The sequence below is a fragment of the Ambystoma mexicanum genome, chromosome 9 (assembly GCF_040938575.1).
Source record: "Ambystoma mexicanum isolate Mex_15411 chromosome 9, UKY_AmexF1_1, whole genome shotgun sequence".
NCBI classification, from domain to species: domain Eukaryota; kingdom Metazoa; phylum Chordata; class Amphibia; order Caudata; family Ambystomatidae; genus Ambystoma; species Ambystoma mexicanum.
In genome coordinates this window covers 1,047,020,606-1,047,042,769 of record NC_090931.1, presented here as the reverse complement: position 1 = coordinate 1,047,042,769, position 22,164 = coordinate 1,047,020,606, and the positions used below count along the sequence as shown (strand labels likewise).

The window sequence follows — 22,164 nt, the reverse complement described above, 5'->3', positions numbered from 1 at the left end:
TTATTTATAATGCCAAATGACATCATTAAGATAGAGGCTGGGCAGGGTTAACTACTCCTGCGCCTAAACTACTTGGATTGGGCAGGGGAGCTATTCTGCGCCTCACTCTCAGTTGGTTGGAATTCTAAGGGGATGATGTCAGGTTTATGAGGTGAGGTTTACAATGTCCCAACACTCCCACATTTGCTTTACTGAAAATTGCAATCTCTTGTCAAATTATACCCACAGGCTACATATGATGTGCAGCATAGATTAGTCCAGACCTCCAGTCTGGGCGACCTTGTTTCTCCTTTCTGACACATTTTGGTAATTTTACACATTAAAGATTTGGCTTCAAATTCCAAAATTTTACACACAAATGTGAATTGTCCCCCGGGATGTACATACAAAATCGTATGCTTGCCACATTAATACTTTCCTTTGAATTTGTCATATTTCATAACTTCTGTTCCCCATGCAGCAATGATTTCTACCAAGTTTTAAAAGATAGCTTTCATGATGTCTACCCTCAGGCATCCGGACCAAGCCCATCAGCCCCGGGAGCAGGCATCTAGACATTTAGTAAAACCTCAGCAGCCCCGGCTAGGGGCTATCTGGGTTCAGTCCTGGCGCCTTAGGCGCCAGGCTCATAGTAGAAATCAGTCCTTGCGCCTAAGGCGCCAGGCTCATAGTCATTACTTACCTCAGGCAGACCATGCTGCTAATGACTCCAATCCAACATGAAGCCTGAAAGGGACTATTTTTCTACAGGGACTATTTTTTACTCGGGTGTGGTTCTAGGGACTTCTTACCTGGGACTACTTTTGAGGCTATTCAAACCACGCCTGACCAGCAACACACGCTTTGCGTTATTCTGCATCCAGCAGCGTAACGCTCACCGTGCCTGCAGCCTGCATCCAGTCTTCTGCCACGCCCGCCTCGAATCCGGAGCTTCTAAAACAAAGAGGAAAGAAAGGGACAAGGTTAGAAAACAAACTTATTTCTATTCCACACCTGATTCTGGATCCATCTCGTCTCCTAACCTGTAAAGAACATCATTTATGCACGCGCTGCACCTCCAGCTGCAGCGCCGTGCCATACTCACCAGTCTTCACAGCATCCTTCGGGTCGGCGCTGCCGCCATCATTTCTTCGCCGAACTTCGGCACCTAGGAGACAAAAGAAAACCAAAAGGTGAGCCGAGGAAACCAACAAATATAATTCTTACCACCATAGACCTACCTGATTTACCACCGGAGGCATCCTTTTGTGACTCTCCATATTTTCACGTGCCGCATTTGTAAAGAGAGACAAAACAACACGTTTTCCACGTGCAACATTTACCGGACAGCGCAGGGTAATACAGACTCTTACCTGAGCACCACCAGCTGCCACAAGAGCATCTTTTCATGAGCCAGCTGCAAGACAAGAAAGGAAGGGGGGAACAAGAGTGAACTTCAGACATATTGAAATCTATGAACTTAATACTTACTGGTCCTCACCAGGAACCTCAGAGTAAATACTCTCCGGAACTCTCCCAAGCCTTCAAACAAGTGAAGTAACTGGAATCGACGTGCCCCTGCAAATCCACGCAGGATGGAGAGCACATTTTTCAAGAATATAAGGTGAGATTGTTGTGAGGGCATTTCGGAGGTGATTAGTTGGGGAGGTCTGTGGGGGTGCCATCACTTGAATCCACAAGTGGCTAAATCCATCTCTCCACTTGCAGGAGAATATTTCTACGGGTTAAGCAGACAAGATTAGGAGGGCAGATCCAGTCAGTCATCGCTGCACTACGCATCACGTGGGTGGAGACCGCAGCTGTCCGGGTCCGACCGACGCCCCTGTAGGAGCCAGGTGAGCATAACAGAACGCAAAGCCTATCTACAAATCCCCACCCGGGCGTCATGGAAACCTCAGAAACTGACCAACTAGCCCTATTGTTAGGGGAACTTAGGGCAGAAGTGCACTCCGCGCGCCAAGAGACTAATGCCCTCAGGAGAGAACTGATTGTGTCAAAGGAGCGCACTGATGATCTTGCTAGACAATTACTGCAAAACCAAGCTGGGCAAACACCATTACCTGGATTCGGGGGGAATCCAACTCTTGTTTCATCGAGCAATCCTGTGCAAGTGGTTCTACCAGGGAGCATTCCTTTAGCTCCACCCCAACATTTTGCTGGGGACCCAAAAAAGTTTGCCCTGTTTATGAACCAATGCCGCTTGTTGGTTTGACTGGGCCTTTTTACTCACAGTGGTCTCAGAATGACAGGTGGAATTGGCACCAAAGCAGCATTTTGAAATGGTGAAAATGTTTCATTCTGAAGGGAAATTTTTGCCGGTTCCCTTGATTCCATATATATTTCTCAGAACACACTGGCATACTTTTTCAGTGGGTCCCCTTGTTCCATTTTGCATAAAGTGTGTGAGGCAAGATGGTGCAGCCATTTTTCTGTTGCTGCCAAAACGCAGTTTTGAGGTCCTGGTGCACACAGGAGCCAGCGTCGCCAGGTTGCTGTTTCTTGCACAAATGCAGCTCAGTGATGTGGGGCTATGTGTTGAGGGGGTCAATATATCCCACACTAGGTACAGTTCACAAGTTTCCAATAATTAGGGGATTGCTTCTCTTTCCTTAGTCATAATATGTTCTTTTCAGGTCCAGGGGGAATGACCCCCTTCCCTTTGATTCCACACATTGAAGAGATTGACTCCCTCCTCTTGGTTTTCTCAGTTAATACACAGGTTCTTGACAAACATGAGAATGAGTCCCAGACCTTCCTAAGTCAGTATGGCACAGTATGCTTTGATTCCAAATACTTATGCTCATACAATTGGGTGTGGGTCTCAGAATCACAATCAGTTCACCTGGTATACTCTCCTGCCAGGACTTTCTCGATGTTCACTTGTACTTTGGTGTGGGTACCAGACTCACAATCAGGTTGCCTGGTGTACTCTCCTGCCAGGACTTTCTCAATTTTTAACAGTTCCACTCTTTCATATTTTCTTCATTCAACCATTGGGTCCTTGACCCTCCTTCACTTACTTCATTTAATACTTGATTTGGTGTCCCAGTTCCCCAGCTCAGGTACACTCAGTTCATATATCTGTCATTTAATGCCATGTGGTATATGCCACAAAGTGCCTGGTGTCCCAACTGCCCTCTCTGGTCTCACCGGTCTCTGCTGGCTGCTTCTGCATTCTCCATGATCTGCCATTTCCTGCAGTGGCTCGCTTCCTCCTTTTGCAGGTGTCTCATCGGCTATCCACTACCTGTAATTCCTTGGCCAATATTCCACTGCTTCCTATGCTCTCAGGATTTGCATGGCAAACCTCTGACTACTGAGCGTCCGGTGACCATGCCTGCCAGAGCTCTCTCGCTCTCCGCTGTAACTTGCTTCCTCTTGGTTTCCCGACCTCCATCAGAAGTATTGGTTCTCCATGTTTCTTGCCACTTGATGTTTTTAAACATCCTGGCATCTATCGGTCCATCTAACAACTACATCTCATCTCTGGTTTTCAGCTTCAATGCTCTGTCTTGCTCTAGTGCTCCTCTTCATCTCATTCCTTTTACTGCAGGGGTTTGGAAGAACCGTATTGTCAGTGCAGATTGTAGGTTTTAGTTCAATTTTACACAAGTTCATACAGGATTGGGAATTCAAGGGGTTGGTACCATAACCTGAGTGGAAAGGGGGATACCATGTTCTAGCTAATGTGTCCACCTCCCTCTCATGAGGGTGGTCTCACCCATATGGTCTTCCCTCAGGTAGCTACCCCCAGGGTCAGGATCAGGTAACGACTGCATTTCCCTGGCCATATGGGAAGAGAGTTTCTCAGGAGAGGCAGTGATGACATTGCTAGATTCATCACACAGGGTGCCTCCTAAGCTAGTGCAACAACACTATATGATGACTTTAGTCTGGGCAGTTGCAGTGGATGAGGTGAGGTGTAATAACATGGAATAAACATATGTGATCAGTTTGCTGGAACCCACAAACTTCAAGACAAAGGAGAGTTGTGGGCTTGATGGGAAATCACTCCTTGCACTCCTAGATTCTCTCAAGGTTGTGCATACCAAGCATACGTGTCACTGCATGAGCCATATCAGCCAGCATAGTGTCAGTATATTTGAAATTTCCCATCATCATAAAGGTCTCCAAGGTGTCCTTGCTCAGGTGGGAGCCAGTCTATTAAATTATTTTGTACTCCCCCAGTGTTTGCAGCAACCCAGTCCCATGGTGACAAGAGTGCATTGTATGCACACCTATTGTTAGGCAACCTAGACGCAGGTTTCCACAGTCCCAGGGACACCCTACTCCACAAACACATTGCATCATGATTACTAATCACACCAGGGAGTGACACATCATATCTAAAGTAGATCGATGTGCCACCGAAGATCAATATGTGGGTTCAACACCCCTTCACCTATCCATAGTACTGTATGTTGCAGTTGTGAGGCTAGGTAATAGGCCAGGGATTTCATTTGGGGTCGCCAGGCATCGCAGCTGCGACCCCTGAAGTCTCCCTTGCTAACCCTGTGGTCTCCCTTGCTACCCCTAAAATGTGGCTCTTTCTTTCTGGAGCGGCAGGCTTTATTGTTCAGGCCTCTTCAAAAAACAAGGGGTTCCACAAGTGTGACACTTTGAGCAGTGACCCTAAATAAGAACGAAGGAACAAGTTACCTACCTGTAATTGTTGTTCTCCAGCATGGGTCTGGCATGGATTCACATGCTCATGAATATACCCCGTCGTCAGGCTGGGAATCCTCAGTAAAGAAAAAATCAGTATCAGTTTTGTTTCTGATCTGTCTTTCTTAGTAATAATTAATCACTGGTCTCTGGGTCATACTGTCCCCAGCCAATGACTGTCCTCTCCCTAAGCCCCGCCCTCGGCAGCCATCCTCAGATTTGGTAGCACGTAAAGTGGCAGTATGACCAAGTGAAGAGGTGTAGAGGGGACGGAGGGAGGGTTCGCATGTGAATCCATGCCAGACCCATGCTGGAGAACAACAGTTACAGGTAAATAACTTGTTCCTTCTCCAGCATGAGGTCTAGCATGGATTCACATGCTCACGAATATAAGAATACATAGCAGTACACACATGCACAACCACGGGAGGTGGCAAGGGTCAACATTAAGCATTACATAAAACTCAACATTAAGCATCTCTTACCTCCTCACCAGGCTCACCTTAAGCAAACAGGTTGCGCAGCACTGCCTGGCCGACTCTGGACTCCTCCCTGGAATCCCGGTCGACGCAGTAGAATCTCATGAAGGTGTGTGTCGACCTCCACGTAGCAGCCCTGCAGATGTCCAGCAGGGGCACACCAGACAAGAACACCGTGGTAGCAGCGATCACTCTGGTCGAATGGGCTCTTGGATGGCCGGGCAGCGGTCGGTTTGCCAACCGATGACAGTGCATGATGCAGCTGGAGAGCCATCTGGAAATGGAAGCCTTTGAGAGAGCCTTCCCTTGGTTCACAGGTCCAAAGTTCATTACAGCTGTGATGTCTTCTGAAAACTCTTCGTTCGGTCCATGTAGAACTTCAACGCTCTAGCTACATCCAGCGAGTGCAAAGTCCTCTTGGCCGGCGACGAAGGTGATGGGAAAAAGACTGGTAACACCAAGGGCTCGTTGAGATGGAAGTCCGACGGCACCTTGGGCATGAAGGAGGGGTGTGTCCTCAGCGCCACCCTCGTCCCGTGGAAAGTCAAGTATGGAGGCTTGCAGGAAAGGGCCTGAATCTCTCCCACGTGTCGTGCAGAGGTGATGGCCACAAGGAACGCTGTCTTCCACGACAGGAACTTCAACAGAGCCGAATGCAAGGGCTCGAATGGCGGACCCATGAGCCTGGTCAGCACCACGTTGAGCTCCCACGCCGGGGCTGGAGCCTTCACCGGTGGGAACGATCGAAACAGTCCTTTCATAAACTCCTTCACCAGGCGATGAGACCACAGGGACAGTTCTGATGTATTGGGAAAACGCTGCCAGATGTATCTTGATGGAAGCATGAGCTAGACCAGCTTTGGCCAGTGACAGTAAGTACGGTAGCACTTGAGGGGCAGTGATCCATAGAGGGTTAATCTTCTGTGCACAGCACCAGACAGAGAACCTCTTCCACTTGTGTCCGTAGCACTTGAGAGTTGAGGATGCTCTGGCCTTTGCAAGAACCTCTCTGCATTCGGCCGGGATATCATACTCTCCAAACTCTAGTGCTGCAGGAGCCAGGCCTGCAAGTTCAGCGACACCGGGTCATGCTGAAGAATGGCGCCTCCTTCTCTGGAGAGAAGATCTGCGTCCGTCGACAGTTTGACTGGTGGGGATGCTGACAAGTCCAGAAGGTCCGGGAACCAGATCTGTCTCGGCCACCTCGGTGCGACGAGGAACATCGTGCACCGGGACCTCTTGAGTTGGTTGATGAGCCTGAGCAGCAACGGCAACGGAGGGAATGCATACAGGAACAGGCCATCCCAGGGGAACGAGAAAGCATCGGCCATGCTCCTCGGCTGGGGGAACCTGCTGGCGAACCACTGGCACTTGTAGTTCGTCGCTGTCGCAAACAGGTTGATTTGGGGTTTGCCCCATCGCCGGAAGAGTTGATCCACTTGATCCTGGCGTAGTTCCCACTCGTGGCACGAGCGCAGCTCCCTGCTGAGTGAGTCGGCGATGGTGTTTTTTATCCCTGCTAGATGAAAAGGCACCAGAAACATCCCCTGGGCAACGGCCCAGTGCCACAGATCCTGGGCTTCCTTGGACAGAGCTGGGGATCTGGTTCCTCCCTGTTTCCGGATGTAGAACTTTGTGGTGGTGTTGTCGGTGAAGATCCTCACCACCTTGCCCTTGAGGGATGGGAGGAATAACTTGAGGGCCCAGAACACCGCTCGGAGCTCCAGTATGTTGATGTGGAGCGGCCTCTCCTCCGGGAGTCACAGGCTTCTCACGTGAAGATCTCCGGTGTGTGCTCCCCACCCCTCCAGGGAGGCATCCGTCATCACTGTCGCCTGGTGTGCTGGGGTCTGAAAGTCTGTGCCCGCCACGAGATGCGTGCGGGTGCCCCACCATCGGATTGCCTGGCGGAATACATCGTTGAGCGAGATCTTGTCCTTGAAGCTGCCCGTCGCTTGCATCCAACGGGCATCGAGGAACTCCTGCAGAGGGCACATCCGAAGCCTGCAAAGGCGCACCAGATAGATGCAAGAGGACATCATCCCGAGCAGGGACTTAATGGACCTCACTCTGGCCACGTCCGTGGCCAGCAGACGCTGTACCTTGCCCAGGATGGCCTGCGTTCTTTCCTCAGATGGCAAGGCCAATCGCGCCACTGTATTGAGCTTGGCTCCCAGAAACAGCACGACCTGCGACGGAACCAAGTGGGATTTGGAGAAGTTGATGGAGAATCCCAGGTCCGTGAGCAGCTGGACGGTCTTCGCTGTGTGTTCGACGGCGAGTTCCCTTGTCCCTGCTCGGATGAGCCAGTCATCCAGGTAGGGGTAGACGTGGATCCTCTGCAGGCGAAGCTGCGCCTCTACTGGTGCAAGGCACTTGGTGAACACCCTGGGTGCAGACTTCAATCCGAACGGGAGGGCCTTGAACTGGTAGTGCCGTCCCTGGACTACGAACCTGAGAAACATTTGGTGACCTTTTAGGATGGGGATGTGAAAGTACGCATCCTCCAAATCCAACGACGATAGGAAGTCACCTTCCTCCAGTTGGCCCAGCACGTGCTGGAGGGTGCCCATCCGGAACTTCTGTGCCTTGCTGTATTTGTTTAGCCGACGCAGGTCCAGAAAGGGACGCCAACCTCCTGTCTTCTTCCTGTGGAGGAAGTATCTTGAGTATACTCCGGAGCCCCGGAGCCTCTTTGGGACGAGCTCGATGGCACCTTTCTTGAGCATCGCCCTTACCGCTAACACCAGTTGAGGGACGTGGTTTTCCTTCCTGGCCACTGGAGGAATTTGGGGGCACTTCATTAGGAATTCCAGAGTGTGCCCGTGGGCCAGGGCATCCAGCACCCAACAGTCGGTCGAGATGGACTCCCACACGCTGACAAACTTCGCAAGCCAGCCTCCCACCGGGGTGCTTCGGTGGGGGCCCGACGCAACAGCCGGTTCAGTCTTGCTTGGAAGCAGCCTTGCCTCCTTGTCTCCCTGGCGACGATGGCGAGATCCACCTGACTTGCCTCGTCCCCTGTAGGCTTCTTGCGACGAGGAATGGGCCGCTTGATGGTAGGTCGAGGAGCTGCCGCTGAATCCTTTGGAGGCACCTTGCTTGCCTCCGGAGTTCCGAAAGGGCGGCCGCCTTGCTGCAGAACTCCCAAGGCCCAGGCCATCTCCGTGTCGGTCTCCGTGTCGGTCTTGATGGCCTGCAGCGGCTCATCCACTGTCTTTCCAAACAGATTGCTCTCGTCGAAACCTTGGCTTGCACGTCCTGGCAGAAATCCGTCGCCTTGAGCTACCCCCGCCGTCGAAGGCAAACGCTGTTGCCCAACTGGTGGAAACCGGTGTCGGCAATGGCCGTGGCCACAGTTATGGCGTGGTCTGACGCCACCTCACCCTCCTGTAGGATAGCCAGGCCTCTGCCCTCTTGTCGTTCAGTAGGAAGTCCAACAGGGGGGAAATCTTGTACCACAATTCCCTGTCATAGCGGGCCACAATCGCTAGGGCGTTGGCCGCCTTAATCGTCGTCACCTCCGACGAGATGACTCGTCGTCCCATAGCGTCCAGCTTCTTTCCCTCGCCGTCCGGTGGGGAAGTTGAAGATGAGGCCGATGCCCCCCGCTTTCTTCTTGGCTGCTGCAGAGACGACCGAATCCGGGGTCGGCTGTGCCCTTAGGCACAACGGTGCGGCATCGGGGACCCGGTACTTCTTCTTGTACCGGTCCCTCTTGGCAGGTGTCGTGGACGGGTTCTTGAGAAGGGCAAGTCCCTCGTCCCAGATGTCATCCAGCAACGGCACCGCGAGGACCGTCTTCCTCTTGGCCTTGCGCCATTGGTAGAGGAAGCCTTCCTTCTTCTTCTCTTCGGGGCAGAGCTGAAAAAGCTCGGATGCCCTGGCAATCATGGCGTGGAAGGAGCCAATCTCGTCGGGCTGGGACGCCCGAGGGATCGGAGACAGAAGGTCAGTCCTGTTGTCACTGCCGTCGTCATCCGTCCCCGTCGTGGCTGTGTCTGTTCCCGTGTCATCCCTCGGGATTGGGGAAGGCGACAAAGGCTGAGAAGGCCGTGGGGGCTGAAGGGGCACTGGATGAATTCTCCTCCTCTTGTTTGGAGGGCTTCCCGACGGACCCGGATCAGTCGGGTCGTCCGACGGGGTAGGGGCAGTCTCGTCCTTATCTCCGTGCATAAGGCTTGGATTGCCGTTAAAATGGCCACCGATTTGTCTTACGGCTCGGGCTACAACGGGCGTGACGGGCACAACGGGTGTTCCTCATCCACGGGAACCTCGTTGTCGTTGCCACCCTTGCTCTGTTCGTCCCCCTCATCGGGATTCCTCCCGTGGGACCGGGCCTCTTCCAAATTCTCGGTCAGTTCCTCCTCGGAGGTTGCGTAATGGCCACCGGCCCCCCTCTCTTTTTCCACCGGGGTCTTCACGGGGGTCTTCTCGATGGGCTTAAAAGAGGATTCCCTCCACGGAGGCAGGGAAACTCTAGACCCTGAGGTCGCCTCCACTGGGATAGCCTCCACAGGTTTCACCAGGGCCGCAGCAACTCCCTCGATAGAGGCCGTAGCCGGGTGGATCAAGGCCTTCGCCGCCTTGGGCGCACTTGAGGCCTGCACCTTAGGGGGAGGGTCACCGCCTCGCTCCCCCTCGGCCGGTTCCTCTGAGATCGACCGGGGCCTCTCCAGAAGCTTAGCCGGGTTCTCGGATTTCCTCTTCCCCGAGCCAGAGCGTTGGCTCGCGGTTGATGGCGTCGGTGAAGGCGCGCCCTGCCTGGCAGCCGAGGAGCACGATCGTTCGGTGCTACCGGTGCCCGCGGACTTGCGGTGCTTTGCCTTCTTTTGGGCCCCCGTCGCCGGGGCGTTCTCACAGGACTTAGAAGACCGCTCAGACTTCTTCTTCTTCTTCTCACCTGCTGGGCTCTTGCCTTCCAGCCAGTTGGAAAGACAGGTCCGGCGATCCCTCATCGTCCGATCCGTCATGTTAAAGCAAAATGCACAGTCCTTCTCCACGTGCGTTTTGTCCTCGTGGAGGCAGTAAAGGCATTTCGAATGCTCGTCCTCCTTGAACACATTTTGTAGGTTGCATCCCGGGCAGATCCTGAACAGTTTGCCGGGAGTCGAACTTCCCTTCTTCTGGGCCATGTTCTTCTCATCCACGAGGTAGGCCTCAGAAACTTCTGGAATCCTCCAAGAAGCGTAACTCGACGAAAACCTCACCCTTGAGGGGCGTAGGTCAATCCGAAATGGGTCCCCGTTGATCGGAAGTAGAAACGGTGGAGCTTGAGGCTCGATTAACCGGAAAAATGAGATAAATCTCTTTGTAAAAGCGCAAAACTCAGTAAAAGCTCGAGAGCTGTAGCCTGAGGACTCCCAACACTTGAGCGGGCGGTAAAAATCTGAGCATGGCTGCCGAGGGCGGGGCTTAGGGAGAGGGCAGTCATTGGCTGGGGGCAGTATGACCCAGAGACCAGTGATTGGTTACTACTAAGAAAGACAGATCAGAAACGAAACTGATACTGATATTTTCTTTACCGAGGATTCCCAGCCTGACGATGGGGAATATTCATGAACATGTGAATCCATGCCAGACCCCATGCTGGAGAATAGGAATAATAAATAGTCTTTCTGGAATTCTACATAATAATTGCTAGACTCATTAAAGGTTTATTTTAGGCACACTTCAGGGGTGAGTCACTGATTTAGTCTGATTTAGTCTGTTCTTAAACACCTCAAATTTACAATGCATACAAAAACTATGGGCCTCATTTCGACCCACGCGGATTGGGTTTAGCGGCGCTGGTAAAGGTGCCGGCGCCGTTAAACCCATTCCGCCCTATTACGAGGTCCCTTTGTGGGACCCACTCTGGACGTCTGGCCAGACCAGACGTCCTTTGCGGGTCCCACGAGGGGACCTGGGAGCTAACAACGGACCCGTTATTAACGGGCCCGTTGTAAGCTCCCTCCCCATTCCCATTGAGCCCTATGGGGGCTCACATGGGAATGGGGATGGGTACATTGAATGAGGAATTACCGGGTCCTCCAAGGTTGTAATGGCCTGGGAATTCCTCATTCAAGGAACCTGGACCTGGACCTGAGTTTGGAAGCAGCCTCCAAACTCGTAATGAGGCCCTATATGTATTTTGCTTTTCGCAAGTTGCAGTTATAGCATGTGTTTTTCTGCCGTTGTCTCTGTGAGGATCATCACAAGACATTCCATCTTGGTGTCCTCAGTCACTTGATAAAATCCTTGTGCCTAACAGCTTATGTTCAGTGTAGAAATGTTTGACCATAGCACATAAAGTGGCCCTTGATTTCATTGTGCCACAATTAATGCTTTGTTGTAATGTGTCTATCTTTCCTGTCTCCCTGGCATGCTGTTCAGAATGTTTGTTTGCATGTATGAGGTAACAAGTGCCCAGAGTACAGGATGCGGTGTGAGTGTGCTACTTTCGCCGCACTAATCTACATTCTTTAGTACACAGTTATGAACCCTCTCAATGGTATGTATTTTGCCAACCTCTGAAGCATGAAAAGTAGATCCATGCAGGCCTGACATGTGGTCAACTTTGCACCAGACCTGCAGATGAACTGGCCTGCCGTTAAATCGCATTTACTAGTTGGTATCCACTGTTATTTTCTTTCTGACTTTGAGAACATTCAGACATGTAATTGCTAATTTTACCATAGCTGGTAAAATAGCTATCGCTGGTAAAACAGCTCAGTAGGTTGAGAGCTTGCTGCTGTGATGTGTGTGTGATCTGCAGGTTGCAGGTTTGAATCCTGGCAAGGCCAATTCAGCCTTTCATTCTTCTGAGGTCTATAAAGAAGTACCAACACAGTTTGGGTGATATTGTATGAATATATGTTCTAAATAAAGCCTTTATGTGTAAGTGCTATATAATAACACATCATTATCATTTGGCCTTGGACATCTGCTTACATTCACAGTAATTTGGTAACATGGTCCTGATATTGTATCAGTATGTATACTGATATTAAAGATACATATGGTGATTCTTTCTTGTATGAAATGTATATCACATTACAGTCATATCGTAACCATATTTATCATAGTGAGGCCACTTCCTGTTTTGTTAAGGGGTAAAAGGTCGTGTTCCTTCATTACCGGTGATGACACTTCGGGGTGGGGTCAAATGACATCACTTCCTGTGATGTCATCAGCGGTCAAGGGTCGTGTGATGTCACTTGTTACCCCGGCATTTTTGGGAAATGACGTCCCTGAAATAGGCATGCTCCTTTGGGTTCCGCAGGCCACCGTTTTCATGGTCAAAGCAGGGGGTATGTGTGGCTATTCACAGGGATTTGAATACCTAGAGAAGCTTAGTGAAGAACCATGTGCAGCACATGAGGAAGTCTAAGTGGGGGATATTGGAAGTATTTGAAAGGAGGCAGCGAATAAGGAGAACGAGTGATTTTCATCCGCCTTAACTATCGGAAGTCGCAGTCAGAACTCCACCTATCTCTCTAGTGCACCTACATACTTTTCTGCATTGTTGTGGTACGTGTCCTTCAGCCTTCCATATTCTCAAGGTATTTCAACTATTCACCATCTACCTAAAGTGGCCATCCAAGATTTTTTATTTTTAATATTTTTAATCCTGAAATCTGCCCAAACTGTATGAAAAACAAGGTTACAACTTTTTTCACTTTGGTCTCATTAAGGTAATGATAACCGCAGGTGCGAGAAAAAAAAAGCTATTGCTATGGACATATATGTAGGTTGGGCACTTTTCTCTGGCAGTTGCCGAAGGGATATATGTACATCAGTACCTTGACCACTACAACATTGTTTGTTGCATGTATTCCTGCCTCAATTAGGGAATTTAGAATACACATTTCTGCTTAAGAACATAGATTAATCCTAGTGTCATGACACAGGGCCTGGTTTACAAAGCGCTTTTGAAAGGCGGTTTGCCATTGAAAAAGGCTTTTGTAAATCAGTCCCATAGAGTCATGATTCGATTAATATCAGAGCAGTAACCATTATGCATCGTTCTTTTCTTTATTGTAGTGCACCAGAACAAAACAAAACATAGATCCCTCCTGGCTCCAAATCCATGCTATAATGCTGTGCCTATCTCGACTAATATTGCCCCATAAATTCCTCCTCCTTCCTGGGTCCCTCTCCTTTTCAGCACTGATCAAGCCACAGTCCTAGTTAGAAAGTCAGCAAGGCCATAATGTTCAGCAAGCATCTACAATTCATCGAGTAACGATATCCACTTCTAAAAGAATTGCTTCCACAAGTACCCGGCCCTGAAGCTCCTATAGAAACACAAAGCAGAAAGGAATGAATATTTAAGCAATTATCACTAATTCCACGGGCTGGAATGGGTGATAACAGTATGTGATGAAATTTAACGAGGGCCCCGACTACTCTTATCACCCTTTCCAGCCTGTGGTGCAGGTAATTATTGATATTAGTACCCCGGGCTGCCAATCGGGTAACCGGGGGTGGTAAGACCTATGTATTTTCTTTCAATTAACGGGTCGCCTTGCGGCGTCCCGTTTTTTGAAAGAAAACACTTACACAATATGGCCACCACGGAGCTGGAAGACAGGGCTCCAAGCGAAGCCACTCTTCTATTTCCATCGCGGCCCAGCAGGACGATAGATTGAAGTGGAGGAGGCAAGTGCCGCCGCCGCAGTAAGCAGGCCAGTGGGCCCGGCGGTCTGAGGACAGGAACATGGATTGGATGGGAGAATGCAGGGAAGATGGTGGTGCAGGGCGAAGGAAGCAGCCATCAGGTTACTTGAAATGCGGGCTTGGATCGTGGGAATCAGCCCACGATCCAAGCTACCTGATTGGTTGCTTCCACCGCCCCGGGTGCTAATGCAGGATAACAGTCACTTCTGTGCCAGTAGGCGAATCCTGTTATACATTTTCAAATCCTTTGCATTACCAGAGGAGCTTCATTGATCAGAGGTTTGCAATACAAGGTATACAAAACATGTTCCCTGGACAAGCCAACGGCACTGAGAATGTGTTCCAGCCTCATACAGCCCCAAAGGCCTTTGAAGCTAAATTGGCCCCAAAGAAGTAAACGTCCATTCTTGTCCAAGCCATAACCCACCTAACACACCTTGTCAAAGAGGGTAAGGGAACAAAGAGATGAGGTTTCGGAAAGGTAGACATCTGACCCACTGACAATCTCAGAGCTGTCATTCGCTACTCATATGCACATAAGCATTGAACAAGACATAATGATGGAATCTGAAGAAAAGACACAAATCAAATCAGTCTGGACCCAATCTTGGTACGCTGTGAGATATGAGAGAAAACCGTACCCTTCAAAGGGAAAGCAAAGACACCAACATGACCAGTTTACCCCATTATTCCTGCAAGAAGAGAACCTAATTATCGGGCAACTCTTCAAACAAGGGAAGCACTTGGTTACTGTCAGAGAGACAGGACTACCACAGCTGTGGGAGAATAGGGACTCAAATACCTTTGAGTAAATGGAACACCAGTGGATGAGTGCCCATTCATATACCATCCTTATGAATGTGAAAGAAAGAGATAGCAGATCTGTCTAAATAATTGTCACTGTAAGTAGAGGAAGAAGTCAGAGAAGGCAAGAAATGCACCTTCTGTATCACATCTGCTTGCATGGGAATCAAATTCAGGCTACAGATCGAACTAACCCAAACATCCTAAGCACGACTATGCTAGCTTGGTGCTAGAAGCCCAGGCCTGGGATATGAAATCAGAAGCCATTGATGAAACACCACCCTCTGGCATCCATCGGTCCCTGAAAGATGCCATTCCATGTGCCACAGGGTTCCGGCAAGAACCAATGGTTGAGACTGATCATGTTTGTCCACAAGCAGTGCCCTGAACACTTTCGAAATGACCAGAATATCATGGGCCAGGTCAGTCCTGCCAGAAACCAAGTCTGAGCCACCCAACATAGCAAGACCAGAGCAATGCTCCATCTTTCTATGCATTAATTCCTTCACTCTGTTCCTCTGTCCCCATGCGTCTCCTCTTGTTTTTGCTCCTTTCAGCTCCTTGCCCCCGTACACTGGAACTACCTTTCTCTCTCTATCCATTCCATCCCCACCTATTCCTCCTTTCGTGTCTCCTTGAAATCTCTTCTTCTCCACTCTCCTCCCTGACATCCTTATCCCCTCCTTCCACCTTCCGCTCTCCTCCCTTTCACCCTCCTCTTCTTTCCTCTCTCTCCCTGCTCCGTTCCTCTTAAGTCCCCTCTCCTCCTCTCACATCCTTAGCTTATTCCTCTCCCTGTTTCCCACTTCCTCCCCCTTCTCCAACCCTTCCTCCCGCGTTTATCTTCACTGGCAAATTGTTCTACTTGCTGTATTACTGGTTTGATTCATATTTTGTAATTGCTTCTACTGTTTTTCATTGTATCCTGTTGTTATAATGTAAAGCGCTATGGCGTAAAGCGCTATATAAACACAATAAACATAAATATAAACATAATGCAAGATTCCTGACAATCATTTTAAACCGGGGAAGGCAAGTCTTTAAGAATGTGTCAAACTGATCCAGTCTCCAGCAGAAGCATCTTGGAAGCCGGTTGTTACATATGGATACAACCAGGTCTTTATGGAATGCACCCCAATGCCTTCCTAGCTCCAGAAAGACTGACATGTTCAATTACCAACTGCTGGAGTCCTCCAGAAACCTGCTACCTAATTTGATGCTCCCAGCAGATATTCAGCCTGGACATTGATCTGAGCCCTATGCCAAAATTCCTAAAAGGGTACTGCCAAATTAGACAATCTACTGGATGCCACCCTCCTTCAATTGGTGTATGTAATATCCTGCTGTGACATTGTCCAAACAAAGGTTTATCACACACCACAGCTCACCCCTTGCACATCTTACCGCACCAGGGTAGCCATGAATCCTTCTGCACCTCCAGTCCAAACAGTTCTGCATCTTGTGCCCTATCCCCTCTTACTTGTACCTGACCCTGAGAGCACATCTGGGACAGAAGGAAACAGGGCACGCCCATACCAGATGTTTAGACTTTACTGCCACCAACTATTTTCTGCCCTTGCCACACCTGCAAGTGGGACCCAATTTGAGTAGCTTAACCTGGCTCTTAAAACATGAATCCTTCACCGTTGGAGAACCCTGTAATGGCAGGGATGAGGCTTAACAAACTGCTTGAATTAAAATGATAAGCAGGCCTATTATCCCAGCTAAAAATCTGGGTGGGAGACATGATCAGATGGGAGAGAGCTTTTCAACGTTCTCTTTAAATAGATGAACCATGGTATGTGTAAGGTTGAGACCTGCTGTCTATCTGAAAGTCCAAAAACTGTTCCCTCTCACGAGGAACTATCTCTGATTTCTAAAAATTGACCATAAAACACAGGCTATACGACAGCCAAACAGTCATTCTGTCCTGCAATGAATAAAACATCTTCTAAATAAAGTAACACATGAACAGTACTTGTCACCTATGCTGCCACTGGCCTTCACAAGTTTTTGAGGCACAAAGGAGCCATTGCCAGTCGGAACCAGAGAACCATGCACTGACACTGCAATCCCCTCAAAGAAAATTGGAGGAACTTCCTATGCTCCACACATGTTGGTTCCACCAAGTAGACATTCTTCATATCCCATCAAATGAGCCAACCCCCCAGGTGTAATACATCTCTCAAACCATGAGAGTTGAGCGCTCGCTTCTGCGATCTGAGCTTGATCGGCAGGTCGCAGGTTCGAATCGCGGCAAGGCCAACTCAGCCTTTCATCCTTCCATGGTCGTAAATGAGGACCAATTTTGGTTGGGTGATATTGTATGTACACATGTGCTCTGCAAAGCACTTTGGATTAAGGTGCTAAATAAATAACACACCATTATCATTATCATTATCTTGGAATGTTGGTAAACAAAGAAGCTGTTGAGATCCCTTAGATTAACAACAGGCTTGAATACTTTGTTTTTCTTTTGCACTAGAAACATGGGGCTGATCACTCACATGCACCACTCCAGCAACTTTTGCACTTCATGGAAGATCACACGCTATCTTTTCTGCAAGACCATAATCTCCCTCCTGCTGACCACGACCAAAACATAAGGGAGACTGAAAAGTCTCTTCTGTCTCTCCACAATGCTTGCAATACCCTGGGATCCTGAGAAACACCATATACAATATTGATAAAATGCCGGATAGGAACCCACCCCCAAAGAAAGCTCTCCATGGTCGAGAATGCAAGGATCCCTCAAGTCCTTTCTCCTAAAATGTAATTGTGTTACTGATATATTAGCCACATTAGATACTTGCAGATACCTTAGAAGTTAATACAGTAGGACATGCAAGTGTGAAGACACTCAAAAGACCACCAGGATCTGAACACCAACTGCTCTGCACTCTTTCAGCCAAGAGGACCCATATGCGTGGGTGCAGAATCTCCTCAAAGAAAAACAAGTTAGAAAAGCATTTTAGCTATCATTTAAATGTTACACTTAGCAAAGAGCTAATTCTGCAATTGTTTATATCAGACCGTAATTAAATATTCTTAGCTGAACTAATGCCACCCTCTTAGAGTAAGAAAGAGGAGGGAGTAAGGGAGGAGGAGGAATTTATGGGTCCACATTAATAAGGATTGGTGCAGAGAGGAACATTATCAGAGCATGGTCTCTACCTCTCTCTGGCCACCTCTCCTTCTCCTCCTCCCTTCTCTTCTTTCTCTCCGAGAACACCCAACAATGTTTCTAGACAAGTCCAATCTATGAAAATGTTGTCCAAACAGGTGCTCCGCTGCTCCTCCAGAACCACCAAGGACCACATTGGTACCCTCACTACAGCCTTGGACAATTTCTGCTATCACTATTTTGCCACTGGATCTTTCCCCTCTCTCCTAAGCACTCCCTTGTGCACCCCCTCCTTAAAAAGCCTTCTGCCGATCCTACCTGTCTGGAAAACTATTGCCGATCTCTATCACTCCTTTCCTGGGCAAACTCCTAGAAAAGCTGGCCATCTCCCTGCATACTCTCCACACTGAATCTGTTGGTTGTCTCCATGACCATCAGTCTGGCCTCAGATCAGCCAGATGCACGGAAACTGCTCTCCTGAACACCCGTGAAGATCTGCTCGCTAATCTTGACTCTGTTCTTCCTTCTGTCCTCATCCTCCTTGATCTTTCCTCTGCTTTTTACATGGTCAACCATGCCATCCTGATCAATTCACTTCGTGAGAACCCGGGCATCACGGGTCAGGCCCTGGAGTGGTTGACCTCCTTCCTCCTGGACCGACCCTACCAGGTCCAACTTGGGTCCTTTATCACCACCACATCTCTCTCCACATGTGGTGTTTCCCAGTTCTCCAGCCCCTCACCCTCGCTCTTCAATATCGATTTGGCCCACCTTCTCACTGGGTACCAGGCTCCTCTATGATCAGTTTCCCCTGCACTGAATCTGGGTTTACCACGCACTTAGGGGCTGTAACTGCTACCCTACTGTCCCCTGCCTCCTTGTACTTACAGCTGCGCTGCCCTGATTGCACTTCCCCTTTCCCTCTTCCTGGCACTTCCCCTTCGCCCCCTTCCGCGCACTTGCAGGATCTGAATGGCACAAGGCCTAGTAAGATCATTTGTCTTGTCTTCCCTCTGTCTTCCCTCCCGAGTCTTGTCACACCCAGAAACACATGTGTACGTATAGATACGTTATACCATTACATATATCATATCATATCATATCAAAGGACTTAGAGTAAAGAGGGACATGCATATTTTTTCTTTTGTTCTGGTGTAACTTTCTTACTGCTGTGAAGTATAAACAGAAGTGATGTGGGGTAGGAAGCCAACGTGCACTGCCATAGCATTTGCTGTCTCAAATCATTGGGCTATTTGCAGCCCTTCAGCTGTTCCTTATTTAGATTGTTGTCACGTTAAGGTGATTTAAAACAGACATTTCTCCACTTAAAATCATCTTTCTGAAAGGTGATGGATTAATTGCAGCTGTGAAGCACTTGTTCTGGAGTATAAAACGTCCCACCCGAGCGTGTTTCTGCCACTGGGTTTCTAAGCAATGCAGCAGCCTAGCACACTGCTCAGAATTACAGGCATTAGCTTGTCTCATTTTTTGTTTTCTTCATAAAACATATACAATCTGCTAGAAACATCTTATTATTACTTGCAAATATCTGTATTAAAACGGCCTACTCTCTCTGGATACTTTGTAGGAGATTGTAATGTAAAGTAGATCATTTTTAATGCTAAAAGTATCAGAATAGCGGGGCCTTGTTTGCCTACGGAAAAGCCGAACAGTGTTGGTGTTGCCAATACTTGTTTAAGCACGGGGCTGACTACGAGCTGATACATACAAGCAAAGGTACCGGCTGGGACATGTCCATTCTGGTGTCTGCATCGCTTCAAGGCAACTATTAAACTGAATATTGTGGCCACGCTGCCTGCACGTGCCTTCGTCACAACTTGCTAAAACATTATAGCTTCCAGTTGAAACGCTTGCCTGTGTATAGGCGATGTATGAATAAACAATACCATACCATAACAATACATAACGAGCATAGCATCCATAGAGATTTTTCTGCAACCAAGTCAAGCTTACGTTTTGAGGGTCAGATAAGGAGGGTGATCATTGATGAATTATGTGAAGACAGTCATAGAAAGGGGACAGGCTTTAAAATTGGAGTTGGAGAAATTGCTGGTTTGACTTCAAAAGAGTCAATTGTGCCAATTATTACATCCTCAGAGAAATACTTTTTTTCATTCAAAAAGTGAACTAGGCAGGAATATTTCGTTTCCAATCACCTTTAGATCTGATTGGAAGTGGGTACTAGGAAAAAGAAAGTGTAGACTTTGAACTAGAAAGATGTGATTGAGTTAATCATTAATTGTGGAGTGTGCATTAGTGAGATATGTGTACTCGGTTTACGACACATATAAAGAAAGAGGACAACGACGTCCAGTTTGGTTTCCTTCTTTTCCAGCAGAGCGAATGAGAACCCTGCTGTCACCCAGTATGCCAACTCCAGTGATTCTCCTCATTCATTTAAGGCAGGGTGTTAATGAGAGTAGACGTGTGAGGTCAATCATACAACTCAGCCTCCAGCTGTCTTCCTTAACTGAAAGTCGCTTCCCTTGCACCTCTCCCCTAGCGATTCCCCGTTTCTTCGCTTTTCAGCATTCCCTGGCGCTCCCCTTTTCTCATTCCCTATTATTTCTGTATCTGGGTTCTGTCTTAATCCCACTCATCCGAACCTATAGTTATTATCTCTGCCACTATTCTTCCTCCCTTTCACTCTCCCTGGGGACATTTAATCACTTTATGATGTTGCCGCAAGATGGGAGAGTTTAATGTGTCTGCAAGTGCGTTTTTTGATAAAAATAGGTGTCATTTGTTTGATACATTCCTTGCTTCCCTGTGGCCCGGGGGGGGGGGGGGTTCTGTATGTGAACAAGCCGATCTACTGTACCTGCAACTGTAACACTGTAACGTCATTTGCCACACTGCAACCTGTTTGACTGGCAGAGAAGCACGATAACAGCCGAAATGGCTGCCGCTTTGCTTTTATTTTCAGTGGGATTCTGCATGATCCCCTCTTCACATTCTGTCCCAGTGCCATGCCCTGTGTTCCTACTCAGCATCCTGTTCTGTCCATTTTGCATGAGTGCTGTGCTGCAGAAAGATTCGTAGTGCAGCATGCTGTGCCCCCACGCTACACGTCCTGCCACACCCGAGTGTCTGTGCTTGTGGCATATTTACACCGGACATGTATACTGAGCAGAGTATTTCAACAAGTGAAAACATCCATTATTGGCAGGGGATACCCTTGTCTGTCCAACTCAGCCTCACTCTTGATTTCTCTCATTCATTGGGTTACAGCTACGGAGGTCAATCCTTAGGTCTTCCCAGTGCTGGTTTAAAGGGGTTCCCAAGTTATAGTCCTGGGAAATCCAAACAGTTGCATCTCTGATGCTTTAAGGGAGCATCACTTTCACGTGTGGGGGTAGGAGTATGGGGGGTGTTGCTCAGGCTGGGCTTGAGGTCTCTTGGGATCCTGACCTTCCTGCCGGTGTTCCCAAGCTTCCTTGCATTTGTGCAACCTTGTTCCAGTCACTTCTCTATGATAAGTTCCATCCTCACTGCTTTGCCACTGGCTCTTTCCTCCTCCCAACTCTAATGCATGCCACGCACCGGCCTCTCTACCCCCTGATGCTATCTGAGTTATTGAATTTCCCTACAGACTCTTCCAATGCACATCTCTATGTTTCTCCCTACTATCCCTACTCTCCCACTGCCTCCTTCTGATATTTTTTAATTTGCTCATTTTTGCTCTTCTAACCTCATTTTTTTTTTTTATTGAAGTGCATGGTTAAATAAACCTTTTAAAACTATATCGAAGAAAAAGAATACATTATTAACATCTAGATAAAATCAATCACTATAAGTTCAACATTACAAATCATCCAATAAAACACCTTCATACATGTTCATAATCCATTAACAAGCATTAGTACCCAGTGAGGGGCGTGTGGCTTGATCTCCCCTCGCCGGGGAATCAGATAAGTCTTCTCCCACCCCCTTCTTCTTCCCCCATCCACAGAATTCTCTTCCCACCCTCCCAAACCCCCTACCTACTTTTTTGTCCATTTCGAGAGCGGACGCGCTGGGAACACTTCAGTCCCCAGCGTGTCCGCTCCAGATCTGCGACAGGCCATCATGCAAAGGAAGAAGGGACTACGTGTAGTCCCTTCTCCCTTCGCATGCCGGCCATTTTGTTTATTTATTTTTTTCCCATTTTTTTTCAAAGGACTTTGTTTTCCCTTCCCTGGTGACAATTTTTTTAACACTTTTGTTTCTGTTCCGGAACACCGGAAAATGCCTTTAGTACCCCTGCTTAACAGGCTGGGGTACTAATGGCAAAAAGCCCCTCGACTGCGGGCCATTACCGCATACACTAATGCCCCTGTGGCCTTCGTTAAGTAACTATGGGCCACCGGGAGCATTACCGTATACGGTAATGGCCCCAGTCTCGGGGATTATTGCCTCATTACAGAACAA

The 22,164-nt window shown here is 48.5% G+C and overlaps 1 protein-coding gene across 1 annotated transcript in view; it reads right to left on the bottom strand.

The window, feature by feature from the left end:
* Positions 1-22,164, bottom strand: part of FAP (fibroblast activation protein alpha) — a 1,146,500-nt gene that overhangs the window by 10,970 nt on the left and 1,113,366 nt on the right. The gene's annotated exons all lie outside the window — the stretch shown is intronic.